This window comes from Aquarana catesbeiana, linkage group LG04 (assembly GCF_042186555.1).
Source record: "Aquarana catesbeiana isolate 2022-GZ linkage group LG04, ASM4218655v1, whole genome shotgun sequence".
Lineage (NCBI taxonomy): Eukaryota > Metazoa > Chordata > Amphibia > Anura > Ranidae > Aquarana > Aquarana catesbeiana.
The window spans coordinates 286020768-286042948 of record NC_133327.1 but is presented as its reverse complement, the minus strand read 5'-3'; positions in this window follow the sequence as shown (position 1 = coordinate 286042948).

The window sequence follows — 22181 nt, the reverse complement described above, 5'->3', positions numbered from 1 at the left end:
AAAAATAATAATAAAAAAGTTGTTATTGCTTCTTCTAAAAAGAGAAAAGTTTTTTCATAACCTGAAACATATGTGTATTTGTGTTTATTCGATTTGTAATTCTACATTTACAAACATTAAGTGTTAAGTTCAACTTACCTCAGGTTAACTTACCTCAGTGTGATGATTATCCTTCTGAAGTATGTGCCCATTCGCCCCAAACTTACATTTCTGTCTTTGTGTATATATGTTTTTGGTCTCTGCAGTCCTTTGAATGGATATTGTATAGATGAAGTAAAGCTACACATACATACAGTAAAAAATAAAATAAGGCTTCTTATTATTACATTTTTTTTTTTAAATAATGCAAAAAATTAGTTTGAGCTATCTATAGCAACCTCTCTGTCATTTATGAACCAGTTAAACAGATAGCGCCTTGTGGTGCTGCACTAAGAAATCCATACCATTCCAAAGATATGCTATTTATCACCTCTTATCACCACCACTTTGATCAGGCTCATGTACCAGTTTTCTATCCAGGTTTTTTTTTAGATAATACTTACTTGCTCTGTGTAGTGGATTTGCCCAGAGAAGCCTGGATCCTCCTCTTCTCAGGTCCCTCTTTGGCCCTCCTGGCCTCTCCCTCCTGTTGAGTGCCCCCACAGCAAGAAACTTGCTATGGGGCACCCAAACCAAGCCACAGCTCACTGTGTCCATTCAGACACACCTGGCCCTGCCCCCTTTCTCTCCTAATTGGCTGACTGACTTTGATTGACAGCAGTGGGAGCCAATGGTGCCACGCTGCTGTCTCAGCCAATGAGGAGGGGAGTCCCAGCCTGGATCTAGAGAGGGCTCAGGTAAGAATTAGGGGGGCTGAGGGGAGCTACTGCACACAGAAGGCTTTTTATCATAATGCATAGAATGCATTAAGATAGAAAAACCTTCTGATTTTACAATCACTTTAAGGTTTGATGGGGTACTGTGTCAAAAGCTTTGAATAAATCTAGATAGACTACATCCACAGGCTTTTCCTATATCCTGATTACAGCTCAATCAAAAGTTAACCGATTGGTCTGGCGAGTATGCTCTTTCATATATCCATACTGTTTTCATGAGGGGAATTTTTGGAAATGCTCTGAGCAGACGCAGCTCTAGGTTTTGTGAGGCCCTAGGCAAAACTTAGACATGAGGCCCCACTCACGCCCATAATGGAAAAGATAATTCAAGCAAGTTATCAGTGGTGGATGAGACAATGGAATCAGGGGTGAGTCTGGACTAGGACAGGAGTGTCACCACTACTGGGAGGCTTGACAGGCAGGAGAAAGATCAGGTATATGACAGGAGTCCCATCATTGCTGGGGAAGCTTGACAGGCAGGATAGTGATCCTCCTCCTGTCAGCTCCTTTTCCTGTCTGTAGACATCAGAGCTGAGGAGGCAGTCAGCATCTCTCCCGAGTTCAGATTGCAGTGTGTTGGACACCAAACAGCCCACATAAGCTGAGGGCGGGTGTGTCCACATTAGCGCCCCCCCCGCCAGGGGAAGTCACTGGAGTCACTTGGCTCTGCTCCAGCAGGATTTAGCCTGGATACACTGGCAAGGTCCTGGTAATGCAGGCAATTTACCGGAGCAGAGAGGATCTCCGCTTAGGGAGAGAGACAATCCCCAAAAAGTGATGCTCCGTGTGTGGGTTGGCCATATTAGGCGACCGGAAGGCCCCTGTGAGAGCGAGGCCTTGGGCGACCGCCTAATTTGCCTAATTAAAGAGCTGCCTCTGGCTCTGAGCCTGTAGTTTTTCTTTATATTTTTGGTTGTTGTAAAATATATATTTATAAATATAACATTATATATATGTATTTTAAAAAAATGGCGATTTTTCTCCTTTGGAAAGTTTGAATTAAAAAAAAAAAATGTAACTTTTTTTCTATTTTAGAAACATGTTTTGGGTGTTTAGTTTATGAATAAACATTGAAAAAGAGCTAATTCCTTTTACCTCAGTGTGATGAATAGTCGTTCATCAGGAAGTATACTATTTCAAACATATGTGTTTATTTGCTGCAAACGAGGACTGAGTAAACCTAGCAACTTTTCAAAACTGTGCCAAAAAAAAAGGGACGATTATTAGACATGATAAGAAAGCAACAATGAAAACAATCATAATTCAAAAGTAATAATAGAAGTTAGACTAACCTTTTTATGGACATCCTGGTGTACTCAAAAAATTTATCTTCATGAGCAGGTAGGTCACTGTACATGACCGAGAACTGGCCTCTAGTTTCTTGATCGCTGCTTAACGAATGGATCCAGTATCACCGTGGCCTCTTCTTCTCCATCTCTACTTGAAGGAAATATGACGTGACAGCATCATCACTCATGTTTGCAGGGCAGGAAACACCACACAACACAGAAAAGTCCAGGAAGAACAATGAACACCCCGTAAGATGAGATTTGAGTGGATGAAATACATTGCATCAAATGATGAAACAGATGATAGTTTTCTCTATTGGCTAATAACAAAACACCAAAGATCAAAAATGCTTAAAAAACAGTGTACAAAAATGTGCAAAAAAAGCACAAAAAACTGCTTGAAAACGGCTCAAAGAAGCTATGCTCAGGTGTCAATACAGCCCTAGAGTGCACTGGTCAGGAGTATTTCTTTTAAAGCTCAGCATACAGAGTGCAGTAGTCAGGAGTAGAAGATGTACAACATAGTGTCTAGAGTGCAGAGCTCAGAAATGTGATGCAGAGTGTGCAGGGGTCAGGAGAGCATAAAATACAAGGAGTACAGAGAGCAGGACTGTGTAATGAAGAGAGTGCAGGATTTAGGAGCACATAACTCAGAGAGCACAGGGATTAAAATTGCATAATGTACAGAGTGCAGGTATCAGGGGTGCATAACATGGAAAGTACAGGGGCCAGAAGTGCATAATGCACAGAGTGCAGGGGTCAGGAGTGCGTAATCCGCAGAGTGCAGAGCTCGGGAGTGCAAAACACAAAGTGTGCAGGAATGCATAACACACAGAGTGTAGGGCTCAGGAGTATGTAATGCAGAATGTGCAGATCTCAGGAGTACGTAACACACAGAGCGCAGGGGCCAGGAGTGCATATCACATAGAGTGCAGGATTCAGGAGTGCGCAACACACAGAAGGCAGGGACCGAGAGTGAGTATAGATATCCCCAACTTAGTTATCAGATGCAGCAACATGATTCCCAGACTTCGAAAGCAACAGTAGTGTAGAGTGAGGAAAAGCCCTTCCCTCAGTTTTGCCATGGGACTGGAGCAGAAAAGGGAACTCTAAACTGCCTTTGTTCGGTGGCCACAACACCCCAGAGTGTCGGCACCTGTTACGGACCACACCTTCTTAAGTACGCCACTGCTGCTGCTACTGTATTAACAAGAATTTTTCCTGGCAAGATTGAAACTTACAAGATTTACCCAGCTAATGTCATATAATACATAAGATGAATCTTGCCATAAATTGCTGGGTAGATTTCATCAAATTTTGCTTGGGCGAAATTACTTTTGTTTTCACTGGGCAAATTTAATCAGCAAATTATTGATAAATACACCCCTATTTAAAAAAAAAAAAGCAAACAAAAATAAAACAAAAGCAACATAAAAAAAATCTGAAATAAAGTTAAGAATAGTGTTTGCCATTATAAAAAGTGCAAATGATGTTGGCAAGCACTGTTCTTAACTTCATATCTGATTCATTCCTTTTTGGTGTTTTGGGAGTGCCCTGCTATTAGAACACTGCAGCAACCCAAAACACAGATTCATCTTTTAACTTTTAATATTACTATCTTATATTCTGAGCCCCACATAATAAGGTAGACTTGTTCAATTCGTTTCATAACCAATAGGAAAGAAATTATAGCGGATATAACAAATGAATTTGACATGATTCAGTAATTTGTTTAAGTTCTAATAAAATAAAAGGTCAGCTCAAAGTAAATCTTACAGTCCAATCAGCTGATTAATTTTGTGCTGTAGGTAGGATTACTGGCAAAGTGCATTCCTGAGAACTGAGTGAGAAGGGTGTTGTATTGTATTTGAGCAGAGAAGAAGAGATATTGCCATTCTGTGTGTTAATAGATTCAATAAACAAATGACTTTCCAAACTACCAATCATTATCACGAATATATATATACATACATAAATATCGAATTTCAACTAATACAAAAGAAATAATAGCGGATATAATGAATGAATTCGACATGATTCGAGATTCAGTATAACGAATATCGACACTCTACAGAAATAACAAATTATCCAAAAACAAATTAACATAACATAACGAATATAACAGAACTGAATTATGTATTTTACGAATGACAACGAACCAAAACTTAACAAAATTTTCCGTTGTGCACAAGTCTACAATAAAGGGAATTTATCAAAACTCAATCAGCCAGAATCCATTTCAGATGTGCATGTCAACCAATCCGCTTCTATCTTTGATTTTCAAAGCTTAAAGTGGTTCTTATGTCAAAAGGTTTTTCACCTTAACACATTAATGCATTCTATGCATTAGGGTAAATAACCTTCCAGTAGCTGCCCCCATTCTTCCCAAATACTTACCTGAGTCCTGTACAGATCCAGCGCTGTTCCCATCTGCAGATCTTCTCTCACCTCTCTCACAGGCTTGGCCGAGAACAGTGGGAGCCATTAGCTCCCGCTGCTTTCAGTCAAATCCAGTGAAGAGGGAGCAGGGGGAGGGTTCAACCCGCGCTGTGTGTGTCTTAAAACCCACACAGCCCAGCTAAAGAGTGACTTCCTATGGGGGCACATGGAGAGGAGGTGTAACAGGAAGCATTGTCAGGGTACCCCAGAAGAGGAGGTAAGGAGCTGCTTTGTGAAGTATCCTTGCACAAAGCAGGTGAGTAAAACATATTTTTTATGTAAATGAAAAAAAACTTTGCCCTTACAATTGTTTTAACAAGCTGGTGATAGATGCTGATTGCCATACACAGTTGCTCCAGACTCTGTCTGCTTTAGTATTGTAAACAAATTTTTCCCAAAGTGTTTTATCCCACATAAAAAATAAAAAAAAATGTTTCAAAACTTTAAATTCACTTTCTAAATTCATATAACATTTGCTACAGATTTTGAGTAGATGAATCTGAAGCAGAACAGAAACTTGTCTCTTTAAGTTTATAACACTAGGATATACTGTATGTTTGTACTATGCAGGTAAGAGAATTGATTTACATAATAGCCTGACAGGTACAGTAAGTCAGCAGTAATATAATTGACAGCCATCCCTGCATACAGTATTTTATTAAACTGTCATTTTCTGTTTGTCAGCAAACATAATCTGAATTTCATTAACATTGACCTTGGACCACTGAATGCTGGCAGAAGACACTATCTCCTCACAGTCCATCCATATCAATGGGCTTATAACTTAATGCTAGTTGTACTGTGTGTTATGTTAGCTAGTGATGCAACAATTCCAACCACTGCTAGCTATTATTATGTAATTTTGATGAATATTTATTCCAATACCATAAAAAATACATTTTTAAGAATGAGTCATATATGAAACTTTCAAGGATTTGTACATTGCTTTTTCAGTTACATTGCAAGTATATTTTCTCTCATGTGAGCATAATTTACAAAAGCTACTTAAAATAAGGAAGTAAACTGAGCATATTTTGTCCAGGCAGTACCTACATTGCCTTTAGTCAATCTCAACCACAGTTCATTTTTTTTTCAAAGGTGATGAGAGATATAAAAATTATAATATGGTTTTGTCAGTTATGACGAAACTAGTAGGGTGAAGTCTATGCTAATTCTCACCACGCTAGTTCCTATGTGATCTGCAGACCGTTTTTTACCTTGGAAACTTTTTTATACTTGTCTGTTTGGACTTATGCTACCTCAATAAACCATGACGGTTTTATGCTATGTTGGTGTTCTTCTTCTGCTTTCTTTTACCGTACTTGGGAGCGAGAAACTGAGAGAGCAGCCACCTGTGTTGATACTTCCATCATCCTGTTTATATCCAAAGGATGGATCGTATGTATTACACTCATCCGCGCTTTACTAGCCTCCTATAATGTGGAGCCTAGTCATCTGGAGTGAGAAACTGAGAGAGCAGCCACCTTTGTTGATACTTCCATCATTCTGTTTATATCCGAAGGATGGATCGTATGTTTTACTCTCATCCACGCTTTACTAGTTACATAGTTACATAGTAGGTTAGGTTGAAAAAAGACACAAGTCCATCAAGTCCAACCTATGTGTGTGATTATATGTCAGTATTACTAGGCTCCTATAACGTGGGGTCTAGTCATCTGGTAAGGGCACAGCCTTTCTTTTTTCACGGTGAAAGGTGCACTTTTGGTGGTTACTTTTGGTGTTCAATCGTTTATCACGAATATTTAAGAACTTTATTTATGTTGGATTTCCTCATGGATTTGAACATTAATATTTTAGATGTTCTCATGGACTTATCACTGTTTATTTAATAAGCATTTTGGTTTTATCACTTGCAATTTTAGAGCTGCAATTTTGGGTTATATTATTATTCTGCTGAATTCTCTGAAAATCCAATGATGAGAAGCGCCATTACTGGTTCACACAAAGGTGAAGAATGGATTATGTACTTGGGCTTTATTTTCCGACCAGTGGGGTTGATTTACTAAAACTGGAGAATGCAAAATCTGGTGCAGCTGTTCATGGTAGCCAATCAGGTTCTAATTGCAGCTTGTTCAATTAAGCTTTGACAAAAAAAAGTTTAGCAAATCAACCCCAGTGTGTTTTGCCTTCAAAAGCGGTGATAACCAAATAACCATTGGGCAAATGCAAGTGTTTTTTGCAAACATAATGTAAAGACCTTCATCTACTAGACCCACTAAAGAGCATAGGGGTTGCTTTTAATCTGACATCATCTGCCATTAAAAAATGTTAGGCGATGGTTTATTAAAATTTTAGAATATGACAGCTTCCCACACAGTACTATATCCCTGACCCCGTTCGTCTATCTGCCGGGAGATTCCCTGGCCAAAAGCTAGATGAAAGCCAGCAGGACTGGGTTACGGGTTATGTCATTACCCAAATATGGTAATGCGCATATTTGGGAAATGACTTATAAATGGGTGGGTGGAACCTGATGGGAGCCTGTGGGTGGAGCCTTATGGGAAATCGAGAAACTAGTTCCCCATTAGATCCACCAGTTGACTGACAGCGTACATCAGTGTGTGTATTTGAAAGCCACTATTGGACAGAAAAGCGGGCATGGATCTGCCTACTGTCATGCACTGTCAAGCAAAAGCTAGGCAGACTTAATGAGTAACTAGTCTCTCAGCCCCCTCACTACAAAACCCCTTGGCCATGCACCTGCCAGTGTGATAGGTGCAGTGGCTGGGGAGACAGGGAGGGAATGAAAGAGTCCGGTATGGTCACTCCAACCTCAGTGCCTGGCATTGACAGAGTCATGTACCTGTCTGTTATAGATACGTGAACACCTATAATTTTGGTGAGGAGGTTGATGCAATTCTAAAGGATGTCTACAAGGGTGTCGTGTGTATTAAACTAATAATCACAACCTTATGAATATGTATTCTGTAAACCTGTGCACAGAGTGAAAGCTGCCATTGCTGACTTTTCTTAAATGGTACAAGCACCAGGACTGCCATCCTTATTGAGTTTCAGTACTTAGTAAGTCACCGTCAATCGTATAGGGAGGACGCTATGATTTTTTTTTTTCATTCTCTGTACGATGCGCTACAGCAAAAGTGACATTTACAAAGAAAAAAATATATACAGTTTGAACCCCCAGCAAATTAAACTTCTTTTAAAAAAAAAAGTGTTTATTTACTATAACCATCACATGTTTTTTGTCTTGTTACTGTGGCCTGTATACTCTCGGTATGGGCATCCTACTCATAACTCTTTTTTTTATGTGCCTTTTTTTTGTACTTGTGCTGTTCACATCTAACCCCCGGTTCACACAATCACATTGCATGTGATTCACATAGGAATTGCACCGCATTCCTGTGCAAATCAAATGCAATTCTGTGCGGTGAGATTTCCGCCCATCACTTTGTATTGCTCAAATCGCGCCGCATCTGCATCGAAAAGGTGCAGGCACCATTTTTTTGCCGCACTGGAATCAGATTGTATGAGTATTCATACCCCTGCAATCCGACTCAGGCAAATGCACTGTATTCACATTGAATCATAAAAACAAAACAAAAAAAATAGAAGAGAGAACCCTGCAAAAGTCTCCTAAAATACACAGCCAACCCTTGGAGGGGTCTTTTTCTAAACAAAAAAGCTCACAATGAAATGTAATTTGCCAGAGATTTTAAACCCTTTTTTCTTTGTAAGTGTCAGTGCTGCTACATCACAAAAATGTGCCCCTTCAAATGCAGGATTAAGCATGGTATTTAACCCCTTCCCGCCGACCGAATGCACATATGCATACTCGGCTTTCCGGGGTTATACCGGGATGATGCCCGCAGCTGCAGGCATCATCCCGGTACCGTTGTTTTCAGCGGGCGATCGGCTACCCGAGTATAACAACCGATGCGGCTAAAAGCCGCTCGGCTGTTATACCGGAGGAGCGGGAGGGGACATCCCCCCCCTCCCGCCGCCTTCCGCCGCTGTTACCGGGCCTCCCGTGCGATCGGGAGGCCCGGTGTCCGTTCGGCTGCCTTCGGCGGCTGGGGGCGGGCTGGAACGAAGCTGCGAGCGGCTTCATTCCAGCCTTCTTGTTGTAAATGCGGAAGCGACGTCATGACGTCACTTCCCGTTTACTCGGCTGCCAATGGCGCCGAATTTAAAAAAGTACACAGTATTCAGAATCACCGTTTTCAGCGATCTGAATACTTTGAAGTGTAAAGGAGGGATGGGGGGTCTTTTAGACCCCCCATCCCTCCATAAAGAGTACCTGTCACCACATATTACTGTCACAAGGGATGTTTACATTGCTTGTGACAGCAATAAAAGTAAAAAAAAAAAAAAAAAAAAAATTTTAAACACAATTTATAAAGTACAAAAATAAATAAATTAAATAAAAAAAAAAAAAAAAATTTTAAAGTGCCCCTGTCCCCGCGAGCTCGCGCAGCGAAGAAAACGCATATGGAAGTCGCGCCCGCATATGTAAACAGTGTTCAAACCACACATGTGAGGTATCGCCGCGATCATCAGAGCGAGAGCAATAATTCTAGCCCTAGACCTCCTCTGTAGCTCAAACCTGGTAACCGTAAAAAATTTTTAAATCGTCGCCTATGGAAATTCAAAGGTACCATAGTTCGTCGCCATTCCAAGAGTGCGTGCAATTATAAAGGGTGACATGTTTGGTATCTATTTACTTGGCGTAACATCATCTTTCACATTATACAAAAAAATTGGGGTAACTTTACTGTTTGGATTTTTTAAAATTCATGAAAGTGTCACTTTTCCAAAAATTTGCGTTTAAAACACCGCTGCACAAATACCGTGTGATAAAAAATATTGCAACAATCGCCATTTTATTCTCTAGATTCTCTGCTAAAAAAATATATATAATGTTTGGGGGTTCTAAGTCATTTTCTAGCAAAAAATACGGATTTTAACTTGTAAACACCACATTTCAAAAATAGGCTTAGTCATGAAAGGAATTTGGCATTTTTTCCTTTAAGCATTTAAAAAAAATCACTGCTCCTGGCTGAAGGAATTTATTACACATTTTTTCTTCATTGGTACATGTTCCCCATGGCTATCAACTTGTCCCCCCACGCCAAGGTCCTAGGTGTAATCCTGGACTCCGAACTAACCTTTCGGCCCCACATCCTATCACTCTCCAAAATTTGCCGCCTCAACCTCCACAACATCTCCAAGATACGCCCCTTCCTAACCAATGTCACCACAAAGCTTCTAATCCACTCCCTGGTCATCTCTCGACTTGACTACTGCAACTCCCTCCTCATTGGCTTACCTCTAAAGGAACATTACATAGTCTTATAAAATACAATTTATTACAAACATATTACAAGAAAAAAACATTTACAAAATAAACGCAAGAAAATATGAGCTCTCATTGATATAACCACACAGTGTATGTAAAACTGCTAAATCAGGGAGGTCGACGTTTCGCTTTATGCTTCCTCAGGACCTTCATTCCTTGACTGTAAGCAGAGGGATTCTGTATGGTAGACAAGGAGGGAAACATAATGTTTCGGCAATGGATATAAAATGCAGCAAAACATTTAATAATATCGTCCCCATATATAATATGGAGAACAGTGTGATACAAGTGCCACTCACATGTCAGAGGACATGCCCTTGGAGAGCACATGGCATGTTACATGTATGAGTGTCCTCTGACATGTGAGTGGCACTTGTATCACAGTGTTCTCCATATTATATATGGGGACGATATTATTAAATATTTTGCTGCATGTTATATCCATTGCTGAAACATGATGTTTCCCTCCTTTGTCTACCATACAGAATCCCTCTACTTACACTCAAGGAATAAAGGTCCTGAGGAAGCATAAAGCGAAACATCGACCTCCCTGACCTAGCAGCAATAGGGATCTAATATGTTTTACATACACTATGTGGTTATATCAATGAGAGCTCATATTTTATTGCTTTTATTTTGTAAATGTTTTTTTCTTGTAATATGTTTGTAATAAATTGTATTTTATACGACTATGTTATGTTCCTTTTCTGGTACCGTTAAAGTCCATTAAAATGGTTCTATACTCTTAAAACAGTCTATATATGGATGTGGTACCCCCTTAGCTATTTTTTCTTTAAATATGGCTTACCTCTAAATAGGCTATCCCCACTTCAGTCCATCATGAATGCTGCTGCCAGGCTCATCCACCTTACAAACCGCTCAGCGTCTGCTATACCCCTCTGCCAATTCCTCCATTGGCTGCCACTCAACCAATGAAATAAATTCAAGATACTAACAATAACTTACAAAGCAATTCACAACCTGGCCTCCAGCTACATCACTAACCTAGTCTCAAAATACCAACCTAATCGTTCTCTTTGCTCCTCCCAAGACCTCCTGCTCTCTAACTCCCTTGTCACCTCATCCCATGCTCACCTTCAGGACTTCTCCAGAGCCTCTCCTATCCTCTGGAATGCTCTACCCCAATCTGTCCGACTTTCTCCTACTTTGTCCACTTTCAGACGATCCCTGAAAACTCATCTTTTCAGAGAAGAATATCTGGCCCCCAACTAACAACTGTACATTTATTTTCTCCATAAGCACACCCCCCGCAGTTATTACCTCTTGTATCTCTTGATCTTCCCTCTTAGAGAAAAAGAAGTTGTACCATCATCCAAAGGCTTAGAGGTAAAGAGATCAGGAGCCTGGTCCCCAACCAGGCCTCCCGAAAAAAAATAGGGCAAGTGGACTATCTCAGTATAGTACAAAGAAGGTAGATGTAGATATGTAACTACGTATAAAAAATAATACAAAAGTTTATTAATACATAATTGATAACACATAACAAAAAATCAGTTACAAATTAAAAACATTGGTAACAATCCTTGTGTATCACCAAGATAATACTCCCCAAATGGGCAAGATCACAGTGGGATAGTTGATCATGGATCATAGGGGATACTGTGCACAAGAGGCTTAGGATGGGCACTGGAAGCATGTAGCGGGGTGTTCCCTGCTGTTGGCTTCCGATACAGGTCTGTACCCAGTGTTCTATCAGGGTTATTGATGATTAGGGATGAGCCGAACACCCCCCTGTTCGGTTCGCACCAGAACATGGGAACAGGAAAAAAGTTCGTTCGAACACGCGAACACCGTTAAAGTCTATGGGACACGAACATGAATAAACAAAAGTGCTAATTTTAAAGACTAATATGCAAGTTATTGTCATAAAAAGTGTTTGAGGACCTGGGTCCTGCCCCAGGGGACATGGATCAATGCAAAAAAAAGTTTTAAAAACGGCCGTTTTTTCAGGAGCAGTGATTTTAATAATGCTTAAAGTCAAACAATAAAAGTGTAATATCCCTTTAAATTTCGTACCTGGGGGGTGTCTATAGTATGCCTGTAAAGGGGCGCATGTTTCCTGTGTTTAGAACAGTCTGACAGCAAAATGACATTTTGAAGGAAAAAACTCATTTAAAACTACCCGCGGCTATTGCATTGCCGACAATACACATAGAAGTTCATTGATAAAAACGGCATGGGAATTGCCCAAAGGGGAACCCCGAACCAAAATTAAAAAAAAAAAATGACGTGGGAGTCCTCCTAAATTCCATACCAGGCCCTTCAGGTCTGGTGTGGATATTAAGGGGAACCCCGGCCAAAATTTAAAAAAAAAAATGACGTGGGGTTCCCCCTAAATTCCATACCAGACCCTTCAGGTCTGGTATGGATTTTAAGGGGAACCCCGCGCCAAAAAAAAAAAAAAAAAACGGCGTGGGGTCCCCCCAAAAATCCATACCAGACCCTTATCCGAGCACGCAACCTGGCAGGCCGCAGGAAAAGAGGGGGGGACGAGAGTGCGGCCCCCCCTCCCTCCTGAACCGTACCAGGCCACATGCCCTCAACATTGGGAGGGTGCTTTGGGGTAGCCCCCCAAAACACCTTGTCCCCATGTTGATGAGGACAAGGGCCTCATCCCCACAACCCTGGCCGGTGGTTGTGGGGGTCTGCGGGCGGGGGGCTTATCGGAATCTGGAAGCCCCCTTTAACAAGGTGACCCCCAGATCCCGGCCCCCCCCTGTGTGAAATGGTAAGGGGGTACATAAGTACCCCTACCATTTCACGAAAAAAGTGTCAAAAATGTTAAAAATGACAAGAGACAGTTTTTGACAATTCCTTTATTTAAATGCTTCTTCTTTCTTCTATCTTCCTTCATCTTCTGGTTCTTCTGGCTCTTCTGGTTCTTCCTCCGGCGTTCTCGTCCAGCATCTCCTTCGCGGCGTCTTCTATCTTCTTCTCCTCGGGCCGCTCCGCACCCATGGCATGGGGGGGAGGCTCCCGCTCTTCTCTTCTTCTTTTCTTCTCTTCTTCTCTTCTTCATTTTCTTCTCCGGGCCGCTCCGCAATCCATGCTGGCATGGAGGGAGGCTCCCGCTGTGTGACGGCGCTCCTCGTCTGACAGTTCTTAAATAACGGGGGGCGGGGCCACCCGGTGACCCCGCCCCACTCTGACGCACGGTGACTTGACGGGACTTCCCTGTGACGTCACGGGGAATGCCACAGGGAACTCCCGTCATGTCCCGTGTGTCAGAGGGGGGCGGGGTCACCGGGTGGCCCCGCCCCCCGTTATTTAAGAACTGTCAGACGAGGAGCGCCGTCACACAGCGGGAGCCTCCCTCCATGCCAGCATGGATTGCGGAGCGGCCCGGAGAAGAAAATGAAGAAGAGAAGAAGAGAAGAAAAGAAGAAGAGAAGAGCGGGAGCCTCCCCCCCATGCCATGGGTGCGGAGCGGCCCGAGGAGAAGAAATTAGAAGACGCCGCGGAGGAGATGCTGGACGAGAACGCCGGAGGAAGAACCAGAAGAGCCAGAAGAACCAGAAGAACCAGAAGATGAAGGAAGATAGAAGAAAGAAGAAGCATTTAAATAAAGGAATTGTCAAAAACTGTCTCTTGTCATTTTTAACATTTTTGACACTTTTTTCGTGAAATGGTAGGGGTACTTATGTACCCCCTTACCATTTCACACAGGGGGGGCCGGGATCTGGGGGTCACCTTGTTAAAGGGGGCTTCCAGATTCCGATAAGCCCCCCGCCCGCAGACCCCCACAACCACCGGCCAGGGTTGTGGGGATGAGGCCCTTGTCCTCATCAACATGAGGACAAGGTGTTTTGGGGGGCTACCCCAAAGCACCCTCCCAATGTTGAGGGCATGTGGCCTGGTACGGTTCAGGAGGGAGGGGGGGCCGCACTCTCGTCCCCCCCTCTTTTCCTGCGGCCTGCCAGGTTGCGTGCTCGGATAAGGGTCTGGTATGGATTTTTGGGGGGACCCCACGCCGTTTTTTTTTTTTTTTTGGCGCGGGGTTCCCCTTAAAATCCATACCAGACCTGAAGGGTCTGGTATGGAATTTAGGGGGAACCCCACGTCATTTGTTTTTAAATTTTGGTCGGGGTTCCCCTTAATATCCATATCAGACCTGAAGGGCCTGGTATGGAATTTAGGGTGACTCCCACGTCATTTTTTTTTTTTAATTTTGGTTCGGGGTTCCCCTTTGGGGAATTTCCATGCCGTTTTTATCAATGAACTTCTATGTGTATTGTCGGCAATGCAATAGCCGCGGGTAGTTTTAAATGAGTTTTTTCCTTCAAAATGTCATTTTGCTGTCAGGCTGTTCTAAACACAGGAAACATGCGCCCCTTTACAGGCATACTATAGACACCCCCTAGGTACGAAATTTAAAGGGATATTACACTTTTATTGATTGACTTTAAGCATTATTAAAATCACTGCTCCTGAAAAAACGGCCGTTTTTAAAACTTTTTTTTGCATTGATCCATGTCCCCTGGGGCAGGACCCAGGTCCCCAAACACTTTTTATGACAATAACTTGCATATTAGCCTTTAAAATTAGCACTTTTGATTTCTCCCATAGACTTTTAAAGGGTGTTCCGCGGCATTCGAATTTGCCGCGAACACCCCAAATTGTTCGCTGTTCGGCGAACTTGCGAACAGCCAATGTTCGAGTCGAACATGAGTTCGACTCGAACTCGAAGCTCATCCCTATTGATGATCAACAGGTCCAAAAATGGGATCTGTGTATCATCATAATTAACCGTGAAATGTAGATTCATAGAATTGACATTCAATAAACGTATAAATTCGTTTAACTGGGCTACAGAGCCAGTCCATACCACAAATAGGTCATCTATGATTCTATACCAACAGAGCACAGACTGTAAGAAGGTCATGTATTGATCATTGGAAAAGACTGTTTTTTCCAAGGCTCCGAGGAATAAATTAGCGTAGGACGGGGCACAGGACATGCCCATGGCCATGCCTTGGGCCTGTAAAAAATGTTGATCTTCAAAAATGAAGAAATTCCATGTAAGTATGAAAGATAATAATTGTAAAACAAATTCATTTAGAGGCCAGGACGTACTTTCCTGTTCCATTAGAAAAGACCTGGCCATCGACACTCCCCTCTCGTGGGGAATGCTCAAGTACAAGGAATCAACGTCAATAGCCACGAGGAGGGAGTCTTGAGGGACCTGAATCCCCACAGTGTGTCTCAGGAGGTCTGTTGTATCATGAATATAAGATGGTAAGCTCAGTACATGTGGCATCAAAAAGCTGTCTACAAATTTGCTAGAATTGTCACAAGATTCTTGTGTGTCTTTGGCAACGTGTAAAAAGTGGGGGTTCGAGGATGTTTGGAAATCAGTTGAGGGTATCCCCATCTATCAAGCCCTGCCAAAACGCCCCAGTGCACAGTTCTCTAAACTTGTTGATGAATATTACTCTCTACCCTCTTCCCATGGTACTTCATATTGTCTTTACACACTGGCATCCCTCTTGCCAGTGGGACTCCTCTTCCCGGGACCCTCAGCTTTTTTTATTTTGACACAAGGTATATACTATGTCTTTTTTCACAGATCCCCACTTTACTCACTTCATATTCACTTCCACTGTCTATGTGCCACATCCTTCCCTCTCTTCTCCCACCTTTTCCTGCCTCCCTGCTTTCCCCTGTTCCTTCCTTCCCCCTTTACCTCCTCCCCCCATCTTTTTTGCCTCTCCCTCCCCCCCTCCCCTCCACCTCCTTTTTGCTTCTCTTCTTTCTTTCTCTTTTTTTATCTTCCGTTTATCCCTTTTCTTTCCCACCACCCCACCCTTCCCCTCTCCTTTTCCCCCATCCCTCTCCCCCCCTTTTTCTTCCCCCTACCTTCTGGCTCTTCCCTTTTCTTTCCCCTCTTCCCCATCCCTGTATCCTCTCCCACTCCCCCTTTCCTATCTCTCCTTTTCTACCTCTCCCACACACCCCCCCCCTTCACCTCTTCTCTTTTCCTTCCCTATTTTGCCCAATAGCTCCCTTCACTACCCTACACACAACCTGGAATCCCATTTTCACCCTCACCTTTCACACTTTTCACATTTCAAATAACGTTTTCCCGTGTTCTCCAATCTTTCCCCTATGCATTAGTTCCAGCTCCTCATTTTCATGAATTGACCCTTCACTGTCCTTCACCCATCACACTTTCACAACCAGATCTTTCCACCTACAGTTTCTAAATTAACTCACCCTGGTCACAATTTTCACATCCCTTCGCCTGCAATCTTCTTCAGTACATAGTTTACCCATTGCATTTACCTTATTCCATCTAGTTTCCAGCTTATTGTCCTGGTAGTTCCCCCTAGTTGCCGCGGGAAACCCCCATTACTGGTGACACCTTGTGCCTACCGGGATGTGGGTAAGCAGTCTTACTTTTGCCCCTGTTCATATAAATGTATTGTTTGATTGGCATATTGTACTAAACACTGTTACCTTTTATGTTTTTGACCAATTATATTGTCATTGACCATGTGCTAATCAAATTATAGATATCCTCCTGATGAAGCGTCATTAGCCCGCAAAACTAGTTAAGATGTTATCCGTAATCAACTATCCCACTGTGATCTTCCCCGTTTGGGGAATATTATCTTGGTGATACACATGGATTGTTACCAATGCTTTTAATTTGTAACTGTAATTTGTTACTGTATGTGTTATCAATTATGTATTAATAAACTTTTGTATTATTTTTTTATATGTGGTTACATATCTACATCTACCTTCTTTGTACTGTATCGTGATAGTCCACTTGCCCTATTTAGCAAATCCAGTTGCTATTGATTTCAATGGGGTTCAGGTTTGACTTCTTTGAAGTTTGCTAAATCCTGTTTAAACCAAACCCAGGGCATGTTGGCTCATCACTAGTCATTATGCATTGTAATGTTTAGCACATACGAGTCACCTATGGGTTTAATATTATTATGGTTATTACTAGTTTTATCATTATGATTTTTTTTTTTTTTTATTTTGTAATTTGAATTGAGTTGCCTTGTGAAGTATGTTGGTATTTAAATGAATTTGGTACTCCCCTTACTGAGGGATCAGTGGTGCGGCACAGATAGTCTGACATCTGGGCTTGTATATGGAAGATATTTTGGATTGTATGAAAGGTTTGTATTATGCATGTATGTAAAGTGCTTTTGTGTTTACAATACCTTGTACTAATTAAACTTTTATTGAAGATACTATGCTGGGGCACTTTCTGTTTATTTCACACTGCATAAACAAATTACCATTGGGGGCTTTAATATTACTATACTGACAGGTTCCTTTAAGTATATTCATGCCCATTATTTCCCTATAGCATTAAAGAACACCAACAATTAACTTTTGATTGTACATGTCTTGCCAAATAGCAAGCACCACAAGGTATCTGTTACGACCTTTATTAGCCTCTCTAATGTAGTTCTGTCAAACTGCCATTCCCCTGTCCATTAAGAGTTCTTCAGTGGCCATTAAGGGCAGTCTAAATGGACAGGCTGAAGACAGAAGTGAGGAAAGCAAGGCCCGTTGAAACAAAGTAAATCAGAGAAGCACATCACTTGTTTTCCTTTGTGGAATACTATAAGTTAGACGGTCTCCTCAAAGTCTGTGAGATCTTTAAGTTGAAAATACATAATACAAATGGGGGGATTTACTAAAGCTGGGGAGTGCAAAATCTGGTGAAGCTCTGCAGAGAAACCAATCCGCTTTTAGTTTTTTTTTTTGTCAAAGCTTATTGGAACAAACTGAAGTTAGAAGCTGCACCAGATTCTGAGCGCTCCAGTTTTAGTAAATACCCCATACAGTTCACTGGGACAACGTCTGAGGTAAGGTTCCTGTTTCTTGCTGTTGCACTCTGTTCTGTTTGGTCAGCCTGTGTGCATCCTAAACTGGTAATGTCATATCTTGTCCATTGGTTGCAATTTGGCTTGGTGAATGGTCCCTGACTCCTGTCCTTTTGCAACCTTTCCTGATTTCTAGGCTTTTTATGACTATTTGTGCCACTTGTTTTACCCTTCACCTCATAACTCATAACCATATACCTGTTTAATTGCCAGCACATAAGCTGTCATCATTGCATGAAACCTGAGGACTGAAATTTAGACAGGTTTAACATTTCTTGTAGGGGGTATGCCACCCTGCCTTAAGCTGAAGTGTCTCCTTAAATTTAGTACTGTCTGGCTGTACTCAGTTAAAAGCTTAATCACCTGTCTACTGTGGCAATTTTTTTTTTGTAAATGTTAAAATTTGCATTTGTTGCCTGAAGTTGCTTAAACCCAAAATAATTATATATTTTCTGAAAGCAGAGGCCATGTGAGATAAAATGATGGCAGTTGCATCTATGTATGTTGCACGCTACTTGCGCAACTGTTCGAACACATATTTTCAGAAAAAAATACACTAAAATGATTTTTAGTGCAAATAAATACAATATAATAGCCATTTTTTGTAAAAAAAAGAAAGCTGGGGTTGTGTTGAGTGAATAGATACCAAACGTTTTAAGCCTTAAAATTGCATGCACGCATGAAAAAAAACTAAACTATGGTACCCACAATTTTCGCTAGGCAACACTTTAAAAGTGTTTAATCACTTCAATACCAGGCTGTTTCATCCCCTTCCTGCCTAGGACAATTTTCAGCTTTCGCCACTGTCACACTTTGAGTGAAAATTGTGTGGTCATGCAATACTGTACCCATATGAAATTTTTATCATTTTTTTCACACAAATAGAACTGTCCTTTGATGGTGCTTAATCACCAATGGGTTTTTTTTTTTTGCTAATTGAATGAAAAAAAAAAACGAAAATTTTGAAAAAAGGTGTTTTTCTTTGTTTCTGTTAAAGAATTTTGCAAATAAATAAGCTTTCTTCATAAATTTAGGCCAAACTGTTTTCTCCTACACGTGAAAATAACGCAATTCAGTGTATATTATTTAGTCTGTAGAAAAGTTATAGAGTCTACAAACTATGGTATATATATATATACGAAAATTAATCAATCCTTTTTTCACATTTTTTTTTTACATGCTGTCACCAGTGCAGTACAGCGTCATCATATAACTGGTGTGGCAATGATCAGGGACACTGACTGGTGACAGTATATAAGATAAAAATAAAAAAAAGCTAATACTTTTTTTTCAACTTTTAATGTATTTATTTATTTTCAACACACTGTGACCAGAGAAATGCAGTATTATCATAGTAACACTGTACTATTCTGAGAAAGTAATCAGGATTTTTTTTTTTACACATTATGATTGCTTATACCAGTGAATTTTACTGTTATAAGCAACCATTTTTACTGAATGAAATTGATTCATTCAATGGTTACTATTGTGGTTAGCTGTAATTGGTCACAGTTAATCACATGGTACAGATGGGCGGTGATTGATCCCATCTGTACCATGTGATCACTGTGACCAATCACACAGATCAACACAATAGTACACAATGAAAGACATGAATCAAAGCCATTCATTGTAGTGCACAATTGTCATGTGATCTACTGTGATTGGTCACAACAATCACATGATACTGGCAGCATCAGTGGACACAGCAGGTGACAGATCGTGGTTCAGCGCAGCCCATGGGGTGGGCCTGAGGCATGTTCTGCGAGGACGTCATATGACGTCCACCTGGAACGATGCTCGGCCATAATTTCACTATGGGCCTGGTGGGAACTGGTTAAAGGTTATCAGTTTAGAGTTAACTGTGATTTATGTCCCGATAGGTATTGCTCCCACTCCAAAGTTTGTGGTGTTACCTCACATGTATGGCAAAATTTATGCTTACATACACATGCACACCATATGATATGTGTTTACATTGGGGTGTTTACAGGGGTGAGCTTCAGAAATGTTTTTCTTATTTTTATTTGTTTTTTTTACAGTTTATCTTTTGATTTACGCTTTTAAAAATGTAACTTTATCACATCTATCACAATGGGGCAAACACGGCAGCTGATCAAGCACAGTTTGTGCTTGATTAGTTGCACCCTTGGCTACCCTAACCAAGGAATTACAGCTGTGAACACAGAATTGACATAATACATGTTGCTTTTAGGTTCACTAGTCGCAGAGGTGATTGCTGCAGGAGCAGCCTTGAGCTTGTATTAACTCCTTGTTTACCATGCCGTTTACAAACATACCTTAGTAGGCAAAAGATTAATTGATATAATCTGTCTTTGCTTGGCCTTACCATTTACAACCCAGCCTGGTTGTCTACCACTGCTTGCTGATGGGACTGGCCCTAGCAATAAATTGGGATGAGGCAATAGATCTGGATTACTATTTATTTCCTTTCCTGGCCAACCACTAGGAGGTTTATTGCCAGTGGAGCATGCTGAGGACAGGCTTACATAATTGTGTTGTCCTTGTGAAAAGGTCTTTCTCATCCTTCCCCGCGCTCAGGCCTTGCTGGTATGGATAAGAGCAAATCATAACAAAGTTTGCCAGGAATGGAACTACTGCTGGAGGTGTCATGGAAAGCTGTGTGGGGGACTGGTAAATTGACTGGGAATAAAACTAGAGCTAGCCACTCTTTCGCTAAGGAGGCCACTGTTTCCCACCACCAACCACACTCCAAAGACACAGTCCCGAGGCAAATGCTAGCCTACCTTACCTCTCAGAGTCCCCACTAGTCTCCAAGGGTAGGGGACCATTACAGGGGGAAAGGTAAATATTAAGAACTCTTTAGAGTTCACAGCTGACATAAAGGATCAATGTCAATCTGTGACAGTGAATTATTTTGGAATATAGCACTATCATCCAAGCTTTAATCATCATAGAGTACAAATGTCTTTTAAATCCTATACCATAATAGTTACATTATTATTACATTATTATGGATTCATATTATTAATTCTTACTGCCATCTTCTCTGGCACTTTTTTAACTCTATTACTGGTTTTGAAGCAATCTATAACTTTTTAAATTATATACAGCATTAACAAAAATGTAAAAACATTTACAACTATGGTTGCATTTACAATGGTATGCACTCTATTCAGGTGTACCTTTTAAAACCATGATAGCAATACCTTGGAAAATAGCAAAATAATCTTTTAAAATACGTTTTTATGTTCTTTACTGGCTTTGTTTGATCGCCTTTTCTGAGAAATAGCACACGCAGTAAAGGAAATAAATGCATTTACCTTTGAAGCCTTTACAATTTATAAGACCACAGTGAATCTCTGACATACCATGTATAAAAAGAATAATTTGTCTTCTACTAGCTTACATGCTCTGCATTTTTCTTTTCTGAAGAGCATGTAAACATATAAATTTATATATGTATACGGCTTTTTGTAAGATTTTTTTTATTGTACTCATAAGCAATGTGTCTGCATTTTCATTTTCCACATATAACATTTATAGATTGATGAGACTAATCAATACTCTTACTTCATTTTCAGATTTTGTTCATAATGTTAGGTGAATTTTCCAAGCAGTTGGAAATGTAAAAATGCACTATATGCATTTCATACGCTGGTGATATTGTTCTAAAGCGCTCATTTTACCATGAAACCTAGAGATATCACCTATTTTATACACCTATTTTATACTTAGTGGGACTGATTACGTAGGAAGTACATTTATCACATGTCTCAGTAAAGATCTATTAATACCAGTGTTCCAATCATGTGCTAAGAAAGCTCCTTATTTCCCACATAATGGGAAGTTTATCCGCTTGACGACCGGCTCACGCTGATATACGTCAGCAGAATGGCACTCCTGCGCAAACTGACGTACCTTTTCAGTCCACAAAAGCAGGATAGCTGGCGCGCATTCGGGAGTGTGCCCGCGCGTCCTGCAGACTCCATGTCCACCGTTGGCCCGCGATCTGGGCGTGGAGAGGCAGAATGAGGAATTTCCCTGTTCTGCCTGAATGAATGAATGACTTGTATAGCGCTGCAAATGCGAACTGAATCGCCTCAAGGCGCTTAGTGACATGACAGAGATATACTGTTCCCTGTCACCAGGAACAGTAATCTCTGTCATGTCAGTGGTAGCTCACCCCCCCTACAGATGGAACACACTGAGGGAACACACTTTACCCCTTCAGTACTGCGTAGAAAAACTGCGCTTAGGATGGGCCTATATGGTAAGAGAACAGGTTGCTGCCTCCCCTACGCAGAGCACTCACACAGGGTACTCTGCTAACCGTTCATGAATTAAAAGAAAAAATGGGTTGATTGGCGCTACCTGGAAAACCTAAATG